Genomic DNA, 12565 nt, shown 5'->3' with positions numbered 1-12565 from the left:
GTAACCTATGTATTACTTTAAATTGTATTAGAGAATGTCTGGCGTTTAGTGAACACTGATATATCTGTTGCAAACTTTCTTCCCAAGTATCTTTCGTAATTACTTGGTTTAATTCTTTTTCCCATTTTTGTCTGTATAAGTCCGTGGAGGGAATGTCACTGTCTAATAAGATATTATATATATAAGATATTAATTTTTCTGTATTAGGATGTTTGTTCCAACATTCATCAAGAATTTCTGAATTTCTAATTCGAAAATTTTGGGAGTTCGATTTTACATAATCTCTAAGTTGAAGATATCTGAAATAATCATTTCCACGAAGACCATAAGTCTGTTGCAACTCCTGAAATGTCAGAAAGGTGCCTTCTTTATAAAGCTGTCCCATATTTTTAATTCCATAATCCTTCCATTGTGTAAAACCCCCGTCTACCCATGAAGGCCTAAACAAAGGATTATTCACAATTGGAAGAGAAAGTGATAAATTATCTAATTTTAATGTCTTTTTTAATTGTTTCCAAATTCGTGTAGCACTAAATATTATAGGGTTTCCCCTATAAATTTTTTTATTTAATTTAGACGTGGCGAATAATATCGAACCAATATCAAAAGGTAAACAATCTTCCTTTTCCATTTTTAACCAGTCTGGTTGTTTCTGAATTTCTGTTCGTTTACAATGGAGCATTATTTTGTTTTGTGGTTTAGATTTCACTCTGTCGATGTTTGGGTTACTTGCATTCAAACTCACGTAAATGATGTACATTTTGCAACCATTTAATCTGACCAGCGAGGCTTAAGGGATGGAATGACAAGAAAGGTAATCAGCCAGATTGAAATTCTGCTTCTTTCGCAATGTTAAGAGAAAAAGATTAGTAAAGACAAATGTGGGTCCCTTGAAGGTAGAAACGGGTGAAATTATTATGGGTAACAAGGAAATGGCAGAAGAGTTGAACAGGTACTTCGGATCTGTCTTCACTAAGGAAGACACAAACAATGTCCCAGATGTACTAGAGGACTGAGGATCTAGGGAGACAGAGGAACTGAAAGAAATTTGCATTTGGCGAGAAATAGTATTGGGTAGACTGATGGGACTGAAGGCTGATAAATCCCCAGGGCCTGATGGTCTGCATCCCAGGGTACTCAAGGAAGTGGCTCTAGAAATTGTGGACGCAGTGGTGATCATTTTCCAATGTTCTATAGATTCAGGCTCTGTTCCTGTGGATTGGAGGATAGCTAATGTTTTCCCACTTTTCAAGAAAGGAACGAGCGAGTAAGCGGGGAATTACAGACCAGTTAGCCTGACTTCGGTGGTGGGAAAGATGCTAGAGTCAATTATTAAAGAGCTAATAACAGCGCACTTGGATAGCAGTAAAAGGATTGGTCCAAGTCAGCATGGATTTATGAAGGGGAAATCCTGCTTGACTAATCTTCTGGAATGTTTTGAGGATGTGACAAGTAAAATGGATGAAGGAGAGCCAGTGGATGTAGTGTATCTAGACTTTCAGAAAGCCTTTGATAAGGTCCCACACGGGAGATTGGTGAGCAAAATTAGAGTACATGGTATTGGAGGTAGGGTAGTGACATGGATAGAGAATTGGTTGGCAGACAGGAAGCAAAGAGTAGGAATAAACTGGTCCTGTTCAGAATGGCAGGCAGTGGAGAGTGGAGTGCCACAAGGACGCAACTATTTACAATATATTTTTATGATTTGGATGATGGAATTAGACGTAACACTAGCAAGTTTGCAGATGACAAAGCTGGGTGGCAGTGTGAACTGCGAAGAGGATGTTAGGAGGTTGCAGGGTGACTTGGACAGGTTGAGTGAGTGGGCAGATGCATGGCAAATGCAGTATAATGTAGATAAATGTGAGGTTTTCCACTTTGGCAGCAAAAACAAGGAGGCAGATTATTATCTCAATGGTGTCAGATTAGGTAAAGGGGGAGTGCAACGAGACCTGGGTGTCCTTGTACACCAGTCACTGAAAGTAGGTGTGCAGGTACGGCAGGCAGTGAAAAAAGCTAATGGCATGTTGGCCTTCATAACGAGAGGATTTGAGGAGAGGAGTAAAGAGGTCCTTGGATAGGGCCCTGGTGAGACCACATCTGGAGTATTGTGAGCAGTTTTGGTCTCTTAATTTGAGGAAGGACGTACTTGCTATTGCGGCAGTGCAGCGTAGGTTCACGAGGTTAATCCCCGGGATGGCGGGACTGTCATATGAGGAAAGATTGGAAAGACTGGGCTTGTATTCACTGAGTTTAGAATGATGAGAGGGAATCTTATAGAGGCGTATAAAATTATAAAAGACTGGACAAGCTAGATGCAGGAAAAATGTTCCCAATGTTGGGGAGTCCAGAACCAGGGCCAAGAATAAAGGGGAGGCCATTTAAAACTGAGGTGAGAAGAAACTTTTTCACCCAGAGAGTTGTGAATTTGTGGAATTCTCTGCTACAGATGGCAGTGGAGGCCAATTCACTAGATTAATTTAAAAGAGAGTTAGATGATGCTCTAGGGGCTAGTGGAATCGATAGATATGGGGAGAAGGCAGGCACAGGTTACTGATTGTGGATGATCAGCCATGATCACAATGAATGGCTCGAAGGGCCAAATGGCCTCCTGCACCTATTTTCTATGTTTCTATGAAATGAAACATTATGATTGTACTCTACGATGTTAAGCATTGAGCGTTCATAGCCATATCAGGAATGATTTGTTAGCAATGAGTGTGAATGAGCCCAAGCAACTGCAAACTTTATACACACAGGTCGGGTTTGGAACATTATCAATCGACTGTAGACTTTAGAGACACAGCATGGAAACATACTCTTCAGTCTACTAAATCCGCGCCGACCAGCGATCATCTGTACACTAGCACTATCCTACATACCAGGGATAATTTACAATTTTACCAAAGCCAATTAACCTATAAACATGTACGCTTTTCGAATGTGGGAGGAAACCGGAGCACCAGGAGAAAACCCATGCAGTCACAGTGAGAGCGTACGAACTCCATACAGACAGCCCTGCAGTCAGGATTGAACCTAGGTCTCTGGTGCTGTAAGGCAGTAACTCTACCCCTGTGTCACTCAAAATAGTTTGAACTTTCTTTGCACCTTGTACTGACCAAAGAATTTGACACTGCTCATTTAAGCAAGCGCTTACCTTTGCAACATGAGATTGTGGTTCGAATTTGTTGCGTATTTGCCGCATCACATTAGTATCTAATTTTCTGCACGGGCCTCTATTGTATGTCATGGCTGATATTCAGTGTGCATTCAAATCCTTGGGCGATTCTGAATCAACAGAGTTGTGCTCACTTTGAAGTTGAGGTTCTTGAATCAGAAAAGTCCATCTTGATCAGAGAAACTGTCAGATAGTGAGATTCTTCGGCAAGCTCAATGTGTTCCCCAGTATTAAGGTCTAGCTTTGAAACTATTGACTAATAATTTCATTATTTGCTGGTGTTGTATTGCTACTTTTGATTGCTTGATTGGTTGTCCGCATCAATACAGATGTAAACCTGGATTTCATCTTTTCTGTTTATTGCCACCCGACAAATGCAACCCATGTAATTAATTTTTCAACTCTTTCATTAATATGAGTGAACAAGCGTTGAAGTTTTTTTTGTGAACAAAGGGATCCTGTGGTATGGTTGTGGAACTGACTGAACAAAGGTCAATAACATGTAGTTTGTGCTTGATACCTTTCTAATGGCAATAAACCCATCTGTCAATCTTGTTTCAACGCCATTGAATGCAAACAGTGCATATGTGATCTCTACAATGGATAGAGCTGATGGTGCGTTGAAACTCCAGTATCAAATTCATCTGATATCACTTCACATAGAACATTGTACTAATGTTGTTTGATTTGAATGTCATTTGCAATGGAAATATTCCAAGAACTATCAAAGATCCTTACTCAGGCTTTCCTATGGTTAAATATGGTAAAGCAGTTCAATGATATATCCATTGATGTAGTGAACAGTGATTAACAGTGAAGATGATTTGAAGTTTATTCACTCGTCATTTGGACAGATGAGCCTTTATCAAGTATGTTGATTTATGAGTTGCAAATGTACACTTTCCCACAGCTGAGCGCTCTGACAAATGCATGTTCCACAGAATCAGAAAGTTGTTACATGACAGAAGGCGGCTATTTAGCACTCTGTGTCTACACTCTATCTGTGTAAATGCAATCCAGCTAGTCCTGTCACCATGTTCTTTTTTTCATTCCTGCATTTTTTTTCCTTTTCAGATACTTATTCCATGTCCATTTGAATGCTTCAATTGAGTCTGTGTTCACTACTGCCGCAGCAGACCATTCCAGATCAGTTATTTCTGATCCCTGCATCAGCTACGGCACTGAGTTCTATTGCACAATGTTGGCAGAATAGATAACTTCTTCAAAACAGTTAGACACAGTGTTGGGGCAACTGTGGGTCGGGCTGCATCTCTGGAGAAAATGGATGGGTGACGTTTAAGGTCGGGACCCTTCTTCAGCCTGAACGTAGAAGGGAGGGAACTGACAATAGACAATAGACAATAGGTGCAGGAGTAGGCCATTTGGCCCTTTGAGCCAGCACCACCATTCAATGTGATCATGGCTGATCATTCTCAATCAGTACCCCGTTCCTGCCTTCTCCCCATACCCCCTGACTCCGCTATCCTTAAGAGCTCTATCTAGCTCTCTCGAATGCATTCAGAGAATTGGCCTCCACTGCCTTCTGAGGCAGAGAATTCCACAGATTTACAACTCTCTGACTGAAAACGTTTTCCTCATCTCCGTTCTAAATGGCCTACCCCTTATTCTTACACTGTGGCCCCTGGTTCTGGACTCCCCCAACATTGGGAACATGTTTCCTGCCTCTTAACGTGTCCAACTCCTTAATAATCTTATATGTTTCGATAAGATCCCCTCTCATCCTTCTAAATTCCAGCGTATACAAGCCTAGCCGCTCCCGTCTTTCAACAAATGACAGTCCCGCCATTCCGGGAATTACCCTAGTAAACCTACGCTGCATGCCCTCAATAGCAACTGGAGGTAAGAAAAGGCCAGAACAAACCAGGGCCAGCAACAGATGACCAAGGAAGGGTGGAGCCCACAATGATCCATTGTTGGCCGTGGAAGAGGTGGTAATGAAGGGATACAAGGATGCAAACAGTGGAACTAGTAAGACGACTAGGGTGGGGGAGGGGGGAAGAGAGAGAATGCAGAGGTTACTTGAAGTTAGAGAAATTAATGCTCATATCGTTTGGATTGTAAACTGTCCAAGCCAAATTACTTTATTTCTTGGCCTGTAGGAGGCTGAGGAGTGATCTTATAGAGATGTATAAAATCATGAGGCGAGGGCAGCACGGTGGCACAGCGGTAGAGTTGCTGCTTTACAGCGCTTGCAGCACCAGAGACCCGGGTTCAATCCCGTCTACGGGTGCTGTTTGTACGGAGTTTGTAAATTCTCCCCGTGACCTGCGTGAGTTTTCTCCGAGATCTTCGGTTTCCTCCTGCACTCCAAAGACGTACAGGTATGTAGGTTAATTGACTTGGTGTAAGTGTAAATTGTCCCTAGTGTGTGTAGGATAGTCCAACTTTAGATAGTTCCTCTGTCCCTCTCTTCCCCTCTCCCTTCCCAGATCTCCCACTGTCTTCCTGTTTCCACCTATATCCTTCCTTTGTCCCGCCCCCCTGACATCAGTCTGAAGAAGGGTCTCGACCCGAAACGTCACCCATTCTTTCTCTCCTGAGATGCTGCCTGACCTGCTGAGTTACTCCAGCATTTTGTGAAGCAGCATCTGCAGTTATTTTCTTACATAGTGTGTGGGGATCACTGGTCGGTTTGGTCTCGGTGGGCCGAAGGGCCTGTTTCCGCACTATCTCTAAACGAAACTAATAGAGCATTTGAATGCACCATCTTTTTCTCAGGGTAGGGGAATTAAGAACTAGAGGGCTTAGATTTAAGATGAGAGGGGAAAGATTCAACAGAACCCTGAAGAGCAGATTTTTCACACACAGAGTGGTGGGGACCGGTGAAAGTAGTTGAGTTAGGTAGAAGGCACCACTTAAAAGGCATTTGGACAGGTACAAGGATAGGAAATGTTTAGAGGGACACAAGCAAAATGCTGATAAATGTGACTAGCTTAGATGAGGCATCTTGGTTGGCATGGATGAGTTGGACCAAAGGGCCTGTTTCCATGCTGTTTGACACTAAACCCATTTAGAGCCTTGAGTTCTGCATGTCTTGATAATGCTGACAATGGGTCTCAGTTTGATGAAGGGGTCTGACTTGGCATTTCTTTTGTCCTGTGAATCTACTGAGAGATGTATCAAGTGGCCTTTCCGCACAAACTGCTCTGCTCTCTGAAAGGTCTTGCTAACTCGAGGAGCTCGAGCAGTTTGATGTTTATTATTCCCCAAAGACTTTCTGTCAGAATTGTTATGGTACGCACCATTCATTGATCTGCACTTTCATCTACTTCTCAAAGTCTGCAATAATGAAGATTTTTCTTTCGCTTTTGTGCCTCATTTATGGAAAATAATTGTCTTATAGTGCAAACTGATTTTGCAGTGAAACATACAGCCAGTGCAGTTTTTGTTTCAATTTAGACTTGGTGATAGATAATATTTTGTAAATATTCTACAGTAACTGGAGTGTTTTTTTAAACTGGCAGCTTAGGGCGGCACTGTGGCGCAGCAGTAGAGTTGCTACCTTACAGCGCCAGAGACCCGGGTTCAATCCTGACTACAGGTGCTGTCTGTACGGAGTTTGCATGTTCTCCCTGTGACCATGTGGGTTTTCTCCGGGTGCTCCATTTTCCTCCCACACTCCAAAGATGTACAGGTTTGTAAGTTAATTAGCTTTGGTAAAGATTGTAAATTGTCCCTAGTGTGTAGGATAGTGCTGGTGTACAGGGTGATTGCTGATTGGCACAGACTCGGTGGGCCGAAGGGCCTGCTTCCGCGCTGTATCTCTAAACTAAATAAACTAAGATGAGATTCCAAATCCTGTCATTGCCATCAAATCTGCAAAGTCACTTTTCCTTGCAAGATGTGCTGGCCAATACCCAGACAGCACCATGCTCTATGAGCATCAATAGCTATGAGATTTGGTGCAGCCCATGCCTTTATAAATGTAGAGGTAGTTCTACTATAATGCTTTAGTTACATTCCTAAGAAACCTCGTGCAATAGAAAATCACGTTATAAAATCATTTGTGTCAACAGCGGAAAGGGTATTACGGGCTCGATGTTCAGATTCGCAATAAGAAAGATATTTGCTCGGCAGAATTTTCAAAAGTCAGAATCAGAATCAGAATAACCTTTATTGTCATCCAAAAAAGCAAGTCTTTTGGACAAAATTCCATTACCCACAGTCTTTTTAATAGCAATAAGTTTATTTGTTAAGGCAAGCTAAAAATACCAAAGGCTGTATGTTACGTTGTCTAATAGGGTATCTATGCACGTGTCAACAGAAGTGATTACTTGTCAGTTTCAATGGTCACCCGTGGTTAAGGTAGCAGCTTATGAGACAATGGTGTCTGATTGCTGCCCAAGGTCACATGGAAACCTTTTTGTCCCTTTATGCTGGGAACATCTTTCTGGGGACATCTGCCTGTCAATTCCCAAAATAACATTTACGTGGTTTTCTAATTCTCAATCAGACTCAAGTTATAACCAATTCAGCCTGGAAAATACAAATAATGTTCCCCAATTCATCATTTGTGTTATATCCAATTTTGTTATGAAACTTGCGTCACAGCCTAATTACCTGTATGTAAATTTAGGTTGCTTGCCCTGGACATGACTGTTATTTTTGATGTTGGTTCACGTGAATAGAATCATGAAAATGTATGGCATGAGGAAGCCATTCAAACAAGATGCTACTCAAGCTAATCCTTCCATCCAGTTCATAGCCTTGCGGTTAATGGCTCTTTAGCTATGCATCAAATTATTTTTTAACTGTGATGAGACTTTCTGCCTCTACTACCTATCCTGGCTGTGAGTCTCATTTTCCTGGTACATTCTGGGTGGGGGGAAAAATCCTCTTTCTCTCTTTCATTTCTGGTTTTGACCTTGTCTGGAGAGGTGTGTTGTGGGGGGGAACAGATCTTTATTATATGTAGACTCTTGATAATTTTGCAAATGTCATTTTAATCTCTCTTCTTTGCCTCTATGGCAAAGAAAATAACCCAGCTCATCTATTCTGTTGTTATAACTATAATTTTTCAGTCTTGGCAACACCTTGCAAAATCTTGTCTACTCCTTCCACAATGCAATCAATTCCCCATAATGTGGTGACCAGTACTGCATGAATTACGTGCTCTGCAGCTAATGGATGTCATGGTTCTGGCTCATGTTCTGAACCTCAGCTAATAAATTAATCCATTTTAACTATCTTTAGGTGTAGTATCTGTTCCCTTTGTTCTTCCACAATACACAATTTCTTTCAGTTTATTGTTTCTCCCCTTGCTCATTGCACCTCACACTTTTCTAATCATTGTGTAAGAAAATAACTGCAGATGCTGGTACAAATCGAAGGTATTTATTCACAAAATGCTGGAGTAACTCAGCAGGTCAGGCAGCATCTCAGGAGAGAAGGAATGGGTGACGTTTCGGGTCGAGACCCTTCTTCAGACTGATGTCGGGGGGGCGGGACAAAGGAAGGATATAGGTGGAGACAGGAAGATAGAGGGAGAACTGGGAAGGGGGAGGGGAAGAGAGGGACAGAGGAACTATCTAAAGTTGGAGAAGTCAATGTTCATACTGCTGGGCTGCAAGCTGCCCAAGCGAAATATGAGGTGCTGTTCCTCCAATTTCCGGTGGGCCTCACTATGACACTGGAGGAGGCCCATGACAGAAAGGTCAGACTGGGAGTGGGAGTGGGAGTTGTATTGCTCAGTCACCGGGAGATCAGGTTGGTTAAGGCAGACTGAGGGAAGGTATTGAGCGAAACTATCGCCGATCCTGCGTTTGGTTTCGCCGATGTAAAGAAGTTGACATCTAGAGCAGCAGATACAATAGATGAGGTTGGAGGAGGTGCAGGTGAACCTCTGTCTCACCTGGAAAGACCGGGTCATTTATTATGCTCCACATTTCTAATCATTTGTCGTGCTCCACCTTTCTCTCCAGCAACCGGGCCACTTAAAGTATACTTTTCCTCCTTGCCATCAACCACAATTTCAATTTTTGGTATTATTACATCTACTACATTTAGGTTTCATCAAAACACATCTCTGTGGAGAGAATACTGTGAACCTCATTGATAATGGTCTTTCAATCACAAAACATCCATCATCCATCCGTTCATATCTCTCGTTCCCCTTTCCCCTGAAGAAAGGTCTTGAGTCGAGACATCACCAATTCCTTTTTGCCAGAGATGCTGCCTGACCCGCTGAGTTATTCCAGCTTTTTGTGTCTGTCTTTGGTTCAAACCAGCATCTGCAGTTCCTCCCAACACACATCATCCATTGCCATTTGCATTCTGCCATTGAGGTTGATTTGAATCTAACTTTCCATTTTTCCATGAATCCCGATGGCTTTTACTTTTTTAAGCAATCTGCCGCGAAGAATATTCTTAATAGTGTGGCTGAATTCCAAGTAGACTACATAAAATCACTGGACTGCATCAATCCTCTTGTTGCCTCAAAAATAATGTTGTCAAATTAGTAATCTTTCTTTAACAAATCCATGCTGAAGATACCTAATTAATCTGCTTGAGATTAATTGTATTAGGATTGAGAATCTTTTGAAGGGTCTCGACCCAAAACGTCACCCATTCCTTCTCTCCTGAGATGCTGCCTGACCCGCTGAGGTACTCCAGCTTTTTGTGATACCTTCGAGAATCTATTGAAAGTAAGCGTGCAGGTACAACAGACAGTGAAGAAAGCAGGCATGTTGGCCTTCATAAAGAGAGGATTTGAGTATAGGTCCTTCTGCAGTTTTATAGGATCCTGGTGAGAACACATCTGGAGTATTTGCAGTTTTGGTCTCCTAATTTGAGGAAGGACATCCTTGCTATTGAGGCAGTGCAGCTTAGGTTCACGAGGTTAATCCCCGGGATGGCGGGACTGCCATATGAGGAAAGATTGGAAAGACTGGGCTTGTATTCACTGGAGTTTACAAGGATGAGAGGGGATCTTATAGAGATGTATAAAATTATAAAAGGACAGGACAAAGACGATGCAGGAAAATTTTCCCAATGTTGGGGGAGTCCAGAACCAGGGGCCACAGTCTAAGAATAAAGGGGAGGCCATTTAAAACTGAGATGAGAAGAACATTTTTCATCCAGAGAGTTGTGAATTTGTGGAATTCTCTGCCACAGAAGGCAGTGGAGGCTAATTCACTGGATGAATTTAATAGAGAGTTAGATAGAGCTCTTGGGGGCTCGTAGAATCATGGGATATGGGGAGAAAGTAAACATGTTACTGATTGTGGATTCGCTCGAAGGGCCAAATGGCCTCCTCCTGCACCTATTCTCTGTTTCTATGAATGTCATATGTTGAAAGAATGCAGCGACTGGGCTCCAGCATATTCCAGTAAATACACTGGAGTTTAGAAGGATGAGAGGGCATCTTATTGAAACATAAGATTATTAAGCGATTGGACACGCTAGAGGCAGGAAACATGTTGCCGATGTTGGGGGAGTCCAGAACCAGGGGCCACAGTTTAAGAATAAGGAATAAGCCATTTAGAACGGAGATGAGGAAAAACCTTTTTCACCCAGAGAGTTGTAAATCTGTGGAATTATCTGCCTCAGAAGGCAGTGGAGGCTGATTCTCTGGATGCTTTCAAGAGAGAGTTAGATAGAGCTCTTAAAGATAGCGGAATCAAGGGATATGGGGAGAAGGCAGGAACGGGGTACTGATTGTGGATGATCTGCCATGATCACATTGAATGGCGGTGCTGGCTCGAAGGGCCAAATGGCCTACTCCTGCACCTATTCTCTATTGTTTATTATTGTATTGCTTAATTGACAATTGCAAGGTTTGACCCAGAGGGAAAATGAGGTCTTGTTCACGAGTCAGTCATGCAGTGTGGAAACAGGCCCTTTAGCCCCACTTTCCCACACCGCCCAACATGCCACGTCCACTCTAGTCCCACCTGCCTGTGTTTGGCTGATATTCCACTAAACCTATCCGATCCATGTCCTTGTCCAAATATTTTTTAAACTTACCTGGCAGGGGAGAGACCGTGATCAAAAAGACAGTTCTCCCAGGACAAGGCTCTCCCATTGCACTTTGGGTATGCTGACACCTGCAATGCCCCCCAATGCAGGATACTTGACTGCCAAATTTGTGGTACTAGGGATGTTGTGATAGTACCTGCCTCAACTATCTCCTCCGACTGCTCGTTCCAAATATCTACCACCCTTTGTGTTTAAAAAAAAAGTTACTCCTCAGTTTCCTATTAAACCTTTCCCCCGCACCTTAAAAATATGTCCTCGGTTCTTGATTTCTGTGCACTGGGTAAAAGACTCTGCATTTACCCTTTCTATTCCTCTCGTGATCTTGATCACCCCTCATCCTCCTACACACAAGGAATAAAGTCTTAGACTGCTCGAGACTGCCTTTAGTCAGGCCTTTGAGTCCTGGCAACATCTGCGTAAATCTCTGCACCCATTCCAAGTAACCTCATCTAGTTAATAACCCGGGTAATAATGTTGCAAGATCTGTATTACGCTTTCACTAGTCCTGAAACATATTTTCTTAGAATCCTAGGATTTAGCTTATGAGGTCCAGGGAATCTATTAGTTTTTTGTCCCGTGAATTTCTTCTGTACTTTTACTGGTATTTTTAAGCTCCGCATTCTAATTGGAACTTTGCTACTCCACTTCTTTAATTTGTTCATAGTTTCCCACTGAGAAGCAGATGCAGAATATTAATTTGAGGTATTAGCAACTTGTTTCCTATTCCATTTTTTCTGCATCTGTGGAGTCTGCATTAACTTTTGCTGTTCTGTTCCTATTTGATTTCTTGTGAAAACTCAATTGTTTTTAACATTTCTTGCTGGTTTTCCTTTTTTATTTTTTTCCTTGTTTCTAAAATTCTATGAAACAATTCCTGATTATTCTGGGAAGCAGCAAAAAGACATTTCTTCAGTCAGCAATTGATGCATGCTTTTCCAGTCAGATTTTACCCCTCGGATTTGTTCAGAAAGCTGAAAATTTAGTTCAAAATTTTCATCTTTATCAATCTAAATACTTTTAATTTCTCAGTCAGCTTAAGCGAATCATTCTTCATACCTCTATAATTGGCTTTATGTAGATTAATATCCAATTTCAGATTTAATTATCCCGCCCACTAATGCAATGCAAGTTTCATCAAATAATCACTCTTCTCCTCAGGATCCATTACTATAATTCTAATTAATTGTGTCTCTTTACACAAGAGAAGATCTAAAATAGATTGTTTCCTGGTTGGTTCATGACACATTTTTACTCCCCGAAACTATTCTCTAATGAAGCAAAAACGAATTTGTCAGTTTTCAGAATAAAAATAACCATTCAATTGATTTTAATCCCTGGGTGTGAATGCATTTGCATTTTTGTAACATGTTCCAAAATACAGTAATATCA

The 12565-nt window shown here is 41.8% G+C and overlaps 1 protein-coding gene and 1 non-coding gene across 4 annotated transcripts in view; both read left to right on the top strand.

Annotated features, from left to right (window-relative positions):
- The window catches only part of ralgapa2 (Ral GTPase activating protein catalytic subunit alpha 2), a 330072-nt gene that overhangs the window by 47374 nt on the left and 270133 nt on the right, over window positions 1–12565 (top strand). The window lies entirely within an intron of this gene.
- Window positions 11157–11321, top strand: LOC144597099 (U1 spliceosomal RNA). Its single transcript, XR_013547697.1, has one exon. It is a non-coding gene; the product is annotated as a U1 spliceosomal RNA (small nuclear RNA).

Source organism: Rhinoraja longicauda, chromosome 9, assembly GCF_053455715.1.
Source record: "Rhinoraja longicauda isolate Sanriku21f chromosome 9, sRhiLon1.1, whole genome shotgun sequence".
NCBI classification, from domain to species: domain Eukaryota; kingdom Metazoa; phylum Chordata; class Chondrichthyes; order Rajiformes; family Arhynchobatidae; genus Rhinoraja; species Rhinoraja longicauda.
This window is presented reverse-complemented; position numbering and strand designations above follow the sequence as displayed.